The sequence below is a fragment of the Pseudorca crassidens genome, chromosome 9, assembly GCF_039906515.1.
Source record: "Pseudorca crassidens isolate mPseCra1 chromosome 9, mPseCra1.hap1, whole genome shotgun sequence".
Lineage (NCBI taxonomy): Eukaryota > Metazoa > Chordata > Mammalia > Artiodactyla > Delphinidae > Pseudorca > Pseudorca crassidens.
In genome coordinates, this window is record NC_090304.1 from 37315320 (window position 1) to 37330539 (window position 15220).

At 45.9% G+C, this 15220-nt stretch overlaps 1 long non-coding RNA gene across 2 annotated transcripts in view; it reads right to left on the reverse strand.

The window, feature by feature from the left end:
- Nucleotides 1-15220, reverse strand: part of LOC137230369 (uncharacterized) — a 132787-nt gene continuing 117567 nt past the window's right edge. For both annotated transcript variants that reach the window (XR_010946115.1, XR_010946116.1), the window contains 2 exons: nucleotides 9440-9595; nucleotides 1-149 (listed from right to left, as the gene is read on the reverse strand). This is a non-coding gene — a long non-coding RNA (uncharacterized lncRNA). The remainder of the gene's footprint in view (nucleotides 150-9439; nucleotides 9596-15220) is intronic.

Below are 15220 nucleotides of genomic sequence, written 5' to 3' on the forward strand. Positions count from 1 at the left end.
AACACTGACCTCTTAGAGTCAGCCTTGCAGTTCTTGGTAGATCCTCTTTCCTCTACTTGGCCATGGGCTTCTGGTGCGCATCCATCTTTACGTCCCTCACCCTGCTTTGCACAAGGTCTGGCACGTGGTAAAGCCTAAAAAAAGAAATGCTGTCCAAACAAACAAACCAGTGAATGAATACAGCTCAAGTGATGGTTTACAAAAGGAAATCAAAGGCGGTTCGACTCCATAAATCACTCTAAGAAGTGCTGACTGCACAATGCTTAACGATTCTTAGCTTTGAAAACAATTTCTACATTAAGGTTTGCTAATCCTCACTGTCACACTATGGGCAGCAACTGACTTCAATCTGACTCAACTTTTGATTCTGGCCTCATTTCTTCCATGGCCCTGGAAAGGACAGGGGCAATTTTTTTGAAACGGGGGCTCATTGTAATCACTTCAATGTTGGCGCTAAAGTGACCCTTTGGAATGTCGACAACAACAACAACAAAACAACCAGAAAAGCCCACACATTTGTTAGCATAGAGATTCCCACAGATACCAGTTAGGAAACCCCAATGCTCTCTGGTACCAAACCAGCAGGGCTGGGGTGGGGATGAGTGCTTGCTAGGAACATTTCAGGCAACAAATGTTTATTGAGCTCCTAATGTGTGCCAGACACAGGCTAAAACATACGAGTACAGTGGTGAACAGTACAGTCTCGGCTCTTCTGGAGTTCAAGTTTTTTGGAGAGGGCAAATACTGATAGAGATAAAGAAATAAATTTTTTTTTTTTTTTTTTTTTGCGGTACGCGGGCCTCTCACTGTTGTGGCCTCTCCCATTGCAGAGCACCATCTCCGGAGGCGCAGGCTCAGTGGCCATGGCTCACGGGCCTAGCCACTCCGTGGCATGTGGGATCTTCCCGGACCGGGGCACGAACCCGTGTTCCCTGCATCGGCAGGCAGACTCTCAACCACTGCACCACCAGGGAAGCCCCAATAAATAGATTTTTTTGAAAAGAAGAAGTAACAATGATAAGTTCTAACAAGGAAAACTGCCAAGGATATAACCCAGGGACCCGCTTTAGCCTGGGAGGATAGGGTAGGGTAGAGGTTCCTTTTCATAATTCATAAAACTAGCTCAAGAGGACTTTTCCAACTTCCTCTATTTATAAATGGGGAACATGGGGCTCAGGGAGGGAAGTGACTTGTCCAAGATCACTCTGCAAGTTAGTGATGAAAGTAGGATTAGGGCAACTCTCCTGACCCGCTCATGGCTATCTCACCAGCCCTCAAGCAGCCTCCGCTTTCTAAATACAACCAATCTCACAGATTTTCAGGGCTGTGGGTTGAGGGACAGGGCAGGGATTGCTTAGAAGTCTTGCTCAGTCTCTTGTCTTCTATCTATGAAAATGCTTCACAGTTAAAAAGTGAAAGTGACTCTCGCTTCATTTTATATACCCGTCATCAAGATCTGGTGATGAGATACTCTGAGAACCTCAGTTAATACGGTCTGGGTTAGGAGGATATGGTGGACATCTTATATTTTACTTGCCAGATTAACTGGATTCATATGGGGGTGTGTGTATGTCTGTGTGTGTGAGAGAGGGAGAGGAAGAGAAAGAAGGTGAAGCAGGAAGTATTTTTTGCTGTTTGCTATTTTGAGTCTTAGTCACCTGATTGCAGTCACATATTTAAATAGCTACTCCTATGGAAAATTTTCTGGTTGTGTCCAAATTGTGACAGCAACACTCAGAACTGGGGAATACATCTACCTTGACTCTCTTGTGGCAAGAACCCACCTCTCTACCTTCTATATCCATCTATCATAGCTCTATTGGTTTACATACCCATCTCCCCTAGTCTCTGCTCCTAGAAGACATTTAAATATCACTTCCTGGGGAAGACCTTCCTGGACTCCTAGACCAGGTTAGGATCCCTGGTAGGTGCCCCCATGTCACCTGTAATTCTTCTAACGGCATTCATGGAACATTATTGAATTCACACTGTGAACGTCTATCTTCTCTGTGTACCATAAACAGCTCTGTGAGTATAGAACTTGGCCCTGTCTCAGCAATAGATGCATTCCCAGTGCATAGCACAGTCCCTGGTCCCTGGGAGCCACTCACTATTCGGTTGTTGAAATGAACAAACAACCCTATATTATTCATTTTTATTTATATCCCTGGCACCTAGCATATTTCCCATCCCAGGCTAAGTGCTCAAAAAATGTTGACTTGAGTTAAAGAATCCCATCTATGGCTCTACACAGTTTGCAAAACACACTTTCTTCTTTTAGATTGAGACTCATAACATCCCTGTGGAGTAAGCAGAGCAGCGATTAACATCCTACTTTATAGACTATGGCTCTGGGAGCTTTAGCAATTGCCCCCGGGCATCAGGCTAGAGCCTGTGGAAGAGACCTTACCATTTTGAGCCTCCATGCTCTCATCTGCAAAATGGGACTAGTAATAAAACCTACTCCGTAGAGTAGTTGTAGGGATTAAATGAACAAATGTACGTAATGTGCATACAGTAAGTGCTGTATACATGTTGGATGTTACTAGGTACAAAGGCAAATGAGAAAACCTGAGGTCTTAGGGAAAACTCAGCCAACAATGATCATGACCCAACTCTGGAATATTCCTGACTTTATAGAAAATATGATCAAGGTTCCACTGGCCAGTATTCACCCCTTGTTTAAACAAGGACATTGGGTTGTGACATCTGATAGAATTGTACTTCTCTTTCCTCCACCACCCTGTCCCGCACACTAAACTATTTATGTGAGTGAGAAAAGTTACATCTCCCTCAGCTCTGCCTTCACTAGAAGACAACACACTGGTTAAATCTGCTGTTAGCTGCTGCCTGTTGGCTCCGATTATAGCGAGAGTGTGGTGTCCGTGGTAACCAGCCAAGCTGGCTTGCTGTGGTGCAAGTTGTTGGAGAATATAGAAGAAGGGACCATCGGAGGCTGAACTGGCTGTCATCTCAGTTTCTAAATGAAAGAATTCCACACTGTGCTTTGGATAGTTGGTGAATCCAGACAAAATCTGGATTTCCTAAGCAGAAGGCACTGAGTTCATTCCAAGGCCACTGAGTTTCTGATGAATCTGACAAGTAGAGATATGGATTGTTGGCAAGGGCAGTAGTGGGTGAGATGGTAGGAGGACAGAATGCCAAATAAAATGATAGAGTGAAATCCTGCCACTCCCTTGAACCTTCTGTGGCTCCTTATTCCCTGCTGCCAAGTCTTTTGTGGGACTGGACTTAAACACTGAGTTACTCTCAAGAACCAAGGTAGCCACGGTCACTATTTTCTCTCTCTTGTCTCTGTGCCTCTGGACATCTGTCCTGTTCTCTCTGTAGAACGGGGCCTTCTGCTTTCTCATGGTTCCTGCTTCCCCACAACTTCTGCTTGTGTATGACATTGACTCCAGCCCTGACTCTACAAGATTTTACAGGTCCAGCACCGGCTACCTGCTTGTCACTGTCTCTGTGCCTCTTCGTTCAGAATTTTGAAAAAGGGAATCCATTTGGTTGTTATTATTCAATGGCTTAGACGGCCTTCGGTCGCTTATCTACCCCGACCAGTCAGCTGCGATGGAGTAGCTTGTTTTTACCATGATCACCAAGGGATTTTAGCAAGGACTACAAGTGGGGACAATTCACAGAGAAGGGGACATACACCACCTGAAATTCCATGAATTAGAGATTCCTTTGTCCTTACAAGTAAACGCATTCAGTAGGATGTACTGGTCCTAATTTAGGACTTTTAGGAAGTCCTAAATCAAGGGGTAGGCAGGGCCATGCTGTCTCTGAAAGCTCTAAGAGAGGATTCTTCCTTGCGTCCTCCTAGCTTCTAGTGGTTGCTGGCAATCCTCATTCCTTGGTTTATGGGCACATCACTCCAGTCTCTGCCTCCTTTGTGGCATTCTCCCTGTGTGTCTCTCTGTGTGTCCAAACGTTCCTCTTCCTATAAAGACAGTCATTGGATTAGGGCCCACCCTGATCCTGTATGAGCTCATCTTAGCTTGACTGTGTCTGCAAAGACCCCATTTCCAAATAAGGTCACGCTCACAGGTGCCAGGAGTTAGGACTTCAACACATCTTTTGGGGGGACACAATTCAACCCACAATAGAGGGTAAGGAAAATAAAGAGAATTAGTCTAATCTCAGTGCACCTGTCTGAGAGGTCCTGAGAAAACAGCAGTTTTGATTTGGGAGTAAGCAGACATGAGCTAGAGGTAATTTTGAGACCAGGCGCACTTCCTGGAGGGAGAGGCCAGTTAGGTGGGACAATGAGGGACTTTGGACAACCTGGAGATAGTGAAGGGAACTGGATTCCTGGGTGGCTGGGAAACAAAAGCATCAGGAAATGGGAGAAGATAGACTTTATTTATTTTAAAATGTGGTCCAGGACCCACTAAGAATGGTCACAGAAATCTGGAGCCAACTCCACATAACACCTAGAAGAGTATCTCTTAAATGATAGGCACTCAGGGCATTTTAGTGAGAGAGCAAGAAAGAGAGGAAAGAGAAGGCGGTGGGTTGGGTTCGGGGGGGCAAAGGGGAAAGAGGAGAAAGACTGGATGTGTTGTGCAAAGTCTCCCACCACCCCCCGGGGCTGGAGGGACTGCCATTGTCCACACGCCACAGCTCTCCAGCTTGGTGCTTCCCTTACTGTATGAAGCTGCCTGCTGATTTGCCCACCTCTGCCTCCCGTCTGTGACTCTGTGAGCCAAGGGGCTGTATCCTTTCTGTTCACCACTGCATGCCCGAAGCTGGCACAGAGCCCACAATGCGTGGGCTCACAATTATGCTCGATGGTTATATGCAGGTGAGGGAGTAAAGATTGTCAGGACAAAGTGAGAGAGTGGTATGGACATATATACACTACCAAACGTAAGAAAGAGAGCTAGTGGGAAGCAGCCGCATAGCACAGGGAGATCAGCTCGGTGCTTTGTGACCACCTAGAGGGGTGGGATAGGGAGGGTGGGAGGGAGACACAAGAGGGAGGAGATATGGGGATATGTGTATATGTATAGCTGGTTCACTTTGTTATAAAGCAGAAGCTAACACACCACTGTAAAGCAATTATACTCCAATAAAGATGTTAAGAAAAACAAAACAAACAAATAAAAAGAGATTGTCAGGAGCCCCAACCTAAGTCCTGGGCTGACAAGGCTGCGGGGATCAGAGGAGAAAAGGCTGTAAATTGGAGGTTGACCCAGGGCCTAATGGTTCCTAATTTCAGTTAGTCACATGACTCATGTTCATGGTCCACATGCACCCCGCCTTCCGCAGGACCGGTTCAGGAGCAGCGAAGCCACGGTCGCCTTGGCTAAGGGCAGCAGTGGTGAAGCCCAGGGCACACGTTCTGACACAGCTGTCTCAGGCCATGGAGGCTGCACACAACCCAACCAGGAAGAGCTCACAGGGCCCGGATAACCCCAGGGTGGGGCGGATCAGAAAGGAGAATCAAGACCTATGACCTGAATCCAGGGCACCAGAGACCAGGCCTCCAGCTGTGATCAGACCCACCACGGAAGGCCTGAGGCAAGAGCCCCATCTCTCCTTGGCCCAGCTTCCTCCTCCGTCAATGTTGACACTGGGTGGCCTGAAGGGGACGTGTGGGACAGTGCAAGGAGATGGGCAAAGAGTCAGAAGGGACAGCTTTCAAGTCTTTACACAGCCAGTTACTAGCTGAATGGCCTCTCGTGAGACATCAAAGCTCTGTAGGTCTTAGTTTCCTCACCTGCAAACGGAACTTTGGCAGAGCACACCTGAGTAGCACTTAGGAATCGGGGCCATGGAAATATCATCCATGTAGTTCCTCATATGCCACAGACAAGAAGGAAGGGAGTCCTGAGTTCCAAGGCCAAGTTCAGCCCCAAACATGAACACTTACAGGTGATTCTCCTCATGGTGAAGGACAAACTGGGTTCCTGCCTCAGGAAGAAGAGACAGTTCCACATCATTACCTTAGCTCAGAGCCTGGGGTGAGGGACCCACAGGCAGGCAGAGGGAGACAAAAAGAAGAGCCAAAATGGTGCCTCCGAGACGCCTCCTGCTCTGCGGTATTGTTAGCGCCTCAGCTCATGCCCCATCTGGGTCCTTTTCCTCAGGCAATTCACTTAGAGTCTGAGGCAGAATATTAAAATCAGTAAAAATATTTTCCAGCAAGAATCATCTTAATTGGATAAATATGGAGTACTTTTTAAAGGATAAACATGAAACTAGAAACGCTGGAAAAGTTGAAGGCAGAGTTAAATGCTTAAAGATGCATAAAAGTTTGCAAAACATCCCTGTGGTGTATCTGATTATCAAAACATGCTTTTGTGGGTTTTTTTTATATATATATATAACCAATGTGTCATTTTGACATGTAAAAAAAATCAATTTACCATCTGGAGTTGACCTGGAATCTTGGGTCAGCCTTGTGAGAATTCTAACTTCAGGAAATGGGGTGGGCAGAAAGCAAGGAGTAATTTCATAATCATAGAATCTGCAAAAACCCTCCACCGGTCTGCTCCCTCAGCCAGGATTCTCTCGCTCTCCCCATTCACTTAAAAGCTGTTGGCACTGTCTTTTTAAATGTCCACACTTTTTTCTATCATTTTAATTATATTGAGCAGAACTCTACCTCGTTATAACTTTTACAGTTAGCCCTGTTTCTGGCTCACGAAGCCATAAAAATTCCAATGAATTCTCTCTTCTATCTCATAGCCCATTAGATATTTGAATGAATAATGACACCCCTAAGTGTGTTGTCCTCCTGGTTAAACCTCCCCAGTTCTTTCAACCATTCCTCCATTCGCATGAAGACGAAGTGGGGGAAATGCTGCTATTTTGGGAGCCAGACAGAGGTAGCTTTATACCCTGACTCTTGCCAAGTAGCTGTGTACCCTTGGCCAAGTCACACAATTTTTCTGGGACTCTACTACTATTTCGTGAGGTTGTAAATAAGCCTCGTTGAGAGAATGTGTGTAAGACACTGGTGCAGCGCCTGCCTCACGGTTGGTGCTTTGTATGATGGTCAGGCCAGTATTGACATGGGACCAGGGAAGAGTTGCTTGCAACCACTCCTCCTTCAGGATAATTCTACATAAAAAAGGAATGGGGGGCTTCCCTGGTGGCGCAGTGGTTGAGGGTCCGCCTGCCGATGCGGGGGGCGCGGGTTCGTGCCCCGGTCCGGGAGGATCCCGCGAGCCGCTGGGCCTGCGCGTCCGGAGCCTGTGCTCCGCGACGGGAGAGGCCACAGCAGTGAGAGGCCCGCGTACCGCAAAAAATAAAAAAAAAAAGGAATGGGGTTGAGATACGTGGAAGTGGAGAGAAAACCTGGGTGGGTGTGGCCTGGCCAAGGGAACTGGGCAGAGAGGGGCTCTGAGTCAAAAAGGGGAGAAGGGACCAGTCACAGGAGGCTAAAGAAGATTCTGTGAAATGAAGATGAAAATGCCTGCTTCTTAGTGGCTGGATAATGAGGAACAAATGATATCGTGTATGCAAAGTGCTTTGTAGAATAAATGCTCCTCTGTGCCCCAGAGCACTGGGTGCTTCACCATATGTATGATAACAATGTCAACGTGTCTATTTCCCCCTGAAGACTCTTAGTTCATTGTGGTGGGGAATTTTTTTTCTGCCCAACTTCCTCCTGCCATTGAGGAAGTGCCTCTCCTTCATCCCAAGTGGTGCAGGTGGGACTGTCAATTTCAGCATCCTGTGAACCATAGGGCTGAGTCCCTGAGCCATGCTTGACCAATCAATGTGCTCCAGCTCTTTGTCCAGAGGGACTGGTCCAAGGTGTAGGTTGGGGGGGGGGGGGGAAGGGGGAATGGCATGTGACCCAACCAAGGCCAATCAGAGTCCTTCCATGTAACTTGATCTATGGATGCTGGAAAAGACATGTTTCTTTCTTTTGAACGATGAGCTCTAAGAATATTAGCATGGCATTACAATTTATTCATTCAACGAGTATTTATTGAAGGCCTAAATATCAGTCAGGGTTGGAAGGGTCTGATCATGAGAACATATACCTCTCTAGGTATTTTAAACAGAAAGAATTGAATATAGGGAAGTGACTATACAGTGTTAGAATAGCTGAGAGCAAAAAAAAAAAAAGGTGTATCAATTAATCTAGAGCATAGAAACTGCTGGAAGAAGCTGCCATCCCTAAAACTGGAAGAACAGGACAGAAGTGATGTTACCAAGAGTCCAGACCTCGGAGAAAGAGAGCTTAGGCTGATGCTTTGAGCCATAGAGGTTTCCAAAGGTGACTGGTGTTAAGATCATGGTGGGGGCACTGCATGCTGGTACCTGGACCACTTTGTAGATATAGGCTTTAAGGAAAATGTCCCACCTGCCAGTGCTATAAATACCAAAGGCACCTGTTGCTCTCTACACCTGCTGCAGGGATGCTAATGGAAGTCCAAAGCAGGAGAAGAGCCTCTTCTCTGCTTCTGTCTTATTGACAATCTCCCACCAGTGCCTAATTGACAGAGCCTATCTGAAAGCCTGCTGGCAAGAGAGTCTGGGGAATGTGGTTGCAGGGTCCAAGCCTCTCTAAAATACACAGCAGACTCCCCAGTACATGTCCACTGTAAATAACCATCATCACCAGGGCTGCCACCAAGGCCCAAAGCACAGACAGGACAATGGACCACGGCAGGCTGATCATGTGCTGAGATACCCTTCAACCACGGATCTGACTACGTGACAACCTTCCCAAGCAGTTCCTCTGTGCTGGCTGCCACAGATTTCACCAGCTATACCTCCCCAGGGCTTGTCGGAGCCATACTGAGAAAGGAATCTTTTTTTTTTCAGGACTTTGTAACTACTAAAATAAATTACCCAGTCCCAAAAACAGGATACCCACCCACTTCCTGAATAAAATATTGCACTTGCTTAGGATGGAGGAGTTCGGTGGTGCTGGGTGGTAATGAAAGTGTGTGATGTGATGCCTTAGCTCACGTGGGGTTCCTTTAGGGTTTCTGTACATAAAGACAGCAGTGATTTGAGGTTATTCTAGGCCAGAGAAGATGTGGCTTAACTGAAGTGCTGCTAAATCCTGCTCATTCCCGGCTGTTCTGGTCCCAAGGTAACTTGAAACTTGTTTCCCTAGGGTAACTCGGGTAGGGCCTAATAAACCAGATTAACACACTCTAAATGGAACTTTCTCCTTACCCAGCCAAGGGTAAAGTGGCCAGTTTCCTAATCCCACCCAATAAATACCTGTTATAGATTAACTTGATTTAGCACGTGCCTAGGGGAGCCTGGAGATGAGGCCCATGCCGGCTTTAATAAGGTGAGCAGTGTGTGCCCTGGGAAGCAGTGTGGTCACTAGGAAAGGGCTGAGGCCAAGGAGTAAGGTTTCTACTGCACGTTAACTCACCGTAGACCACTGAACTCTAAGCCTCAGGCTCATTTGAAATGGGGGCGGGGTGGTTGCATTAAATACCTTCAGTCCAAGCAAAGCACCCAGGACTACCAGCCACCCATCAGGGACGTCCACTCTGGGGAAAATCTTCCCTGAGGCTCTTTTGACAGTGATTTTTCTGATGGCTCCATGTCTTCTGCATCTTCTTATAGCAGATGTTGCTCCTGAGTGTGGCATCTGTGGAATATGAAAAAACAAAAGTGGCACAGTGACTCACAATTTAATATTTGCATTGTGACTATCTATGACAGCCATCTTTTGAATCCTCTGATATTAACATGCTCAACCTCTCCCAATTCACATTTCATAACCTCCCCCACACACATCCATTCATGAATAGGATTTCATTATTAAGAATTTCATTTCTCATAATGGACTTTATTTTCTAATTTAGGCTCCAGGGGCAATGCACTGAAATGACATGATTTATTTTTTCCAGTTTGCTGGCTCATCCTGCCTGTGTACTAATTTTATGGCAGGCCGAACTTCTGCTCCTTTACCAGCCTCTTCCCGAAAGAGGAAAAACTGTAGCCCGAACACCTTCAAAACAAACAACAACAAAAAACACCCTCAGACTGTAGAGGCAAACCTTTCCCTTAGAATGAAAGGCTCACACTTGTTCAAAGTGCTATTATCCCACCCATGAGCTATTGAAGATGGACTGAAGAAAATGTCAGACAAATAACTGTTCTGGTAGAAAATGGAGCAGACTGATTAATTCTTAATTCGTATCCATGTAGAGTAAACATCCTTGTACAGTAAACATCTAAGCATGGTCTTAACAGACATTAGATTCTGCATTAAACATATCTACTCATATTGGAGGTCTCTCCTATTGGCAATGAAATTTATATGGAAATACATACTATTTGTTGCATAATACATGTGCATGTTTATTTTCCAGAGCTCAGAAAGATTGCAAAAAGAGGGAAAATTAATACTACTGAGGGTACAATGTTCATAGCAGCATTATTTACAATAGCCAAGATATGGAAGCAACCTAAGTGTCCATGAACAGATGAATAGATAAAGAAAATGTGGGGTACACACACACACACACACACAATGGACTATTAGTCAGCTATAAGAAAAAGAATGAAATTTTGCCATTTGCAACATCATGGATGGACTTGGAGGGTATTATGTTTAGTGAAATAAGTCAAAGACAAATACTGTATGATATCACTTATATGTGGAACTAAAAACTAAAATAAACTAGTGAATATAACAAAAAAGAAACAGACTTACAGATATACAGAGCAAACCAGTGGTCACCAGGGAGGGGGGAGATGGAGTAGAGGAGGGGCAGGAGAAGGGTAGGGAATTAAGAGGTACAAACTCCTATGTATAAAATAAATAAGCTACAAGGATATATTGGACAACACGGGAATATAGCCGATATGTTATAATAATTATAAATGGGGTATAACCTTTAAAAATTGTGACTCACTATGTTGTACACCTGAAACTTCTATAATATTGTACATCAACTATACCTCAATACAAAAAAAACTTAATGAGTATATTTGCTTCCTGTGGCTGCTGTAACAATTTGCCGCAAACTTGGTGGCTTAAAACAACAGAAATGGGCTTCCCTGGTGGCGCAGTGGTTGAGAGTCCGCCTGCCGATGCAGGGGACACGGGTTCGTGCCCCGGCCCGGGAAGATCCCACATGCCGCGGAGAGGCTGGGCCCGTGAGCCATGGCCGCTGAGCCTGAGTGTCCGGAGCCTGTGCTCCGCAATGGGAGAGGCCACAACAATCAGAGGCCCACGTACAGCACAAAAAAACAAAAAAAAAAAAACAAAAAAAACCCAACAGAAATCTATTCTCTCACAGTGCTGGAGGCCAGACGTCTGAAATCAGCATTAGTGGGCCAAAATCAAGGTGTTGGCAGGGCTGCACGACTTTCAAAGGCCCTAGGGAAGAATCCATTCCTTGTCGCTTCCAACTCCTTGTCAGCGTTCCTTGGCTTGTGGATACATCTCCAAATCTCTCTTTGCCATATCTTCACCTTCTTCTCTCTGAAATCTCTCTCTGGCCCCTCTTGTGAATATACACATGATTGCATTTATTTTTACAATTAATTTTAAAAGTTATTTTTAATTTATTTTTATGATTATTATTATTTTTGGCTGTGTTGGGTCTTCATTGCTGCGCGCAGGCTTTCTCTAGTTGCAGCGAGCAGGGGCTACTCTTTGTTGTGGTGCATGGGCTTCTCACTGCAGTGGCTGCTCTTGTTGCAGAGCACAGGCTCTAGGCTCGTGGGCTCCAGTAGTTGTGGCACGTGGGCTCAGGAGTCATGGCTCGCAGGCTCTAGAACGCAGGCTCAGTAGCTGTGGCTCACGGGCTTAGTGGCTCCACAGCTTGTGGGATCTTCCCAGACCAGGACTTGAACCCATGTCCCCTGCATTGGCAGTCGGATTCTATTTATTTATTTATTTATTTTTTTTGCATTACGCGGGCCTCTCACTGTTGTGGCCTCTCCCGTTGCGGAGCACAGGCTCCGGACACACAGGCTCAGTGGCCATGGTTCACGGGCCTAGCCGCTCCGCGGCCTGTGAGATCCTCCCGGACTGGGGCACGAACCCATGTCCCCTGCACCGGCAGGCGGACTCTCAACCCTGCGCCACCAGGGAAGCCCAGCAGTCGGATTCTTAACCACTGTGCCACCAGGGAAGTCCCCACATGATTGCGTTGAGGGCCCACTTGGATAATTCAGGATACTCTCCCTACCTCAAGATCCTAAATCACATTCACAAAGTCCACCCAAAACACATGGTTTTTTGTTTGTTTGTTTGTTTTTGCTATATAAGGTAATATTCACAGATTCCAGGGATTAGGACATGGATATCTTTTGGAGGGCCATTTTCAGCCTACCACACTGAGCATTTAGTCTGTACCATTTCCTACTTGTATCATATACCTGCACCTCCTCCCACAAGCCCTCTATGAGGAACATGCGGTAGGAAAAAACCATGGCTGGGAATTAGGAAGCTTAAGTTCTTTAATTTACCAGCATGGGTACCTCCTTATCTGTGTCCAGGGCAGACATTGCTAATTGATCACAGCATTAGTTTTTGCTGAACCCCTAGACCTTACCTCAGAACCCTCAATACGGTGGTCCAGGAAGTCAATGTGAATAGAAGCCTACTTGTCACCTTTACGTTAAACACTGAATTTCCTCCTGTGTAAAATAGGAATACTTCCTGCACATTTTCCTCCTAAGGACAGTGTAAGGATCAAATGACATAATGGATGGGAAAGCACTTTATGAACACTTAAAACAGGTGACTAAAGAAGATATGTCCTCAACAGGAACTCATGGGAAGATTGTCGAGGAGACCCCTGTCTAAAACCGTAGACGGCTCTCAGTGCGAGGGCATTGTGAAGGTCAGGTTCAGGGAGTGAGCGTAGGTCTGAAACCTAGAAGATCATTCTTCTCTTTATTTCATCCAATAACATAACAAGCAAACACAGCCTACACATTCAGTAAGGATACCTTAAAGATAACATCACTAAGCATGTACATTTTGCTCTACTGCCTGCTTGGCTCACAATAGCCATCTGGTATGTGTCAGCCTGAAGTCAGGACTGTACACTTACCAGGTCTCCAGGAACCACCAACTCTGTTCAAATTATATCAACACTTCAACCACTACTGAAAATGCATCCCTCTAGTCAGTCTTCCCTGGTATAACAGGAAGTGCTCTTTCCCAACTGCACATGAATTTTTGTCACTTTGCATATGCATTTCAAGGTTCCTGTAGACAGGAACAGGGACAACTCATCCCTGCCTCAACAGATGTTTCATGGGCTCTTGCCAAAAAGCCTTTAAGTGAATACTTTAAATCCCTCTTCAAGACTTTAAAGTGTCTCCTCTTTTTTTCCCACTTTAGGAATCAGAAGGCTATCTATCCCTCAATATCTCAGTGACTGCTTTGCGTGACAGCTCCATCTGGGGTGCCTTTATTGGGATCTGGTTCTAGGCTTGGCTCTGCTACAGACCAGGTGTGTGATCTTGACACGCTCTGAGCCTTAGCTTGCTCCTCTAAAAAATGAGAAGAGGGTGGAACACCTGTCCTCCCTGCCTCTCCTGGTCGTTGGCGATGACTAACAACATGGGCTTGGTTGCATACAGACTGGTTCAAATCCCAGCTTATTCACACTCTTGCTGTGTGACCTTGGGAAAGCTGCTAAACTTTGCTGAGACAGTTTTTTCACCTGTAAAATGGAAATGCCTACCTTCTGGGACTGTCAGTAGGGATAATACATGTATAATTCTTGGCACAGTACCCGGCATCTAATATGTGCTCACTACCTGTGAGCGAGAGTTTATTTTAAAGGAACTGCTTTAGTTAAAAGAAATGGTATTATCAAACGAGGTGCAGCCAGGCAGGACAGAGGCGGCTGGGACCAGACAGAGAGTCCAGCAGCAGGCAGGTTCAGGAAGGGGGATCTTGCGGTCTGAAGTTCAAGATCAGGCAGGTTGTGTTGAAATAAACCTAATGTTAATCATTGGCACACACAATGGAATTGTCCTAGACATTCGCAACCCTCTTCCTCTTCCCCTCACCCTCCACTCCAGTCTCCAGCTGTTTCTGGACCCAGCTTGATAGGAATCAAGAATATGGGCAATGTGGTTATTGAGTTCAAGGTGAAGACCCTAACTGTGGTAGCAAACAAGGACTTGTTCATAGAAGCTAAACAGGACCCAGGTTGTAAGCACAGAAGTCCAAGGTCAGCTCCTTCCCTGCACTAAGGCAGCAATTCCCTGGTGAGAGTCAGGCTGTAACATGTCCAGCCGTATGTAAGGCAAGGCAGGCCGAGATAAACGCTCTAACACAGGATAATGCTGTTTTATAGATGAAGAAACTGAGGCTCAGCGAGGTTAAATGACTTGCCTAAAGGTCACACAACCTGTAAATGACAGAGCTACCCATCAGAGCCAGGTCTTTGAGGACCTCATTCTTGGTGCTCTCTGCTACTTAATGCTGTCCTGAGATTCCACGAAAAGAAAAGGTAGTCCCACACCACTTCCTCCCCTCCCCGAGCATTTTCTGTTTCTAATGGATTCACCATTTTGGTACCACTGTTCAGCCCACTTGGCATCTCTATGGGGAAGCTTCATCTCACACCCTTCAAACATTTTCCTCCTGAGAGTTTTTTTTTGTTGCTCACTGGGAGGCTGGGTGAGGAGGGGAGCGGCTATGGGACCAATAGGAAAATCTGGGGGTTACATTACTGGAGGTATATAAGTTGGTACACATTTTCTGGAGAGTTGGTAGCAATGCCTATCAAAATCTTAATAATGTGGATATGCTTTGATGCAGCAAGTTCTTTTTCTGTTTTAAGATCTTTTTTGATGTGGACCATTTTTAAAGTCTTTATTGAATTTGTTACAGTATTGCTTCTGTTTTATGTTTTGGTTTTTTAGCGGCGAGGCATGTGGGATCTCAGCTCCCCAACCAGGGATCAAATCCACACTCCCTGCACTGCAAGGGAAAGTCTTAACCACTGGACCACCATGGAAGTCCCTGATGCAGCAATTTCACTACTAGAAATTTATCCTGAGGAAATAATCAAACACGTATATAAAAATACAAACAAGTGCAGGGCTTCCCTGGTGGCGCAGTGGTTAAGAGTCCGCCTGCCAATGCAGGGGACACGGGTTTGAGCCCTGGTCCGGGAAGATCCCACATGCCACGGAGCAACTAAGCCTGTGCGCCACAACTACTGAGCCTGCACTCTAGAGCCCAGGAACTACAACTACTGAGCCCGCGAGCCACAACTGCTGAAACCCA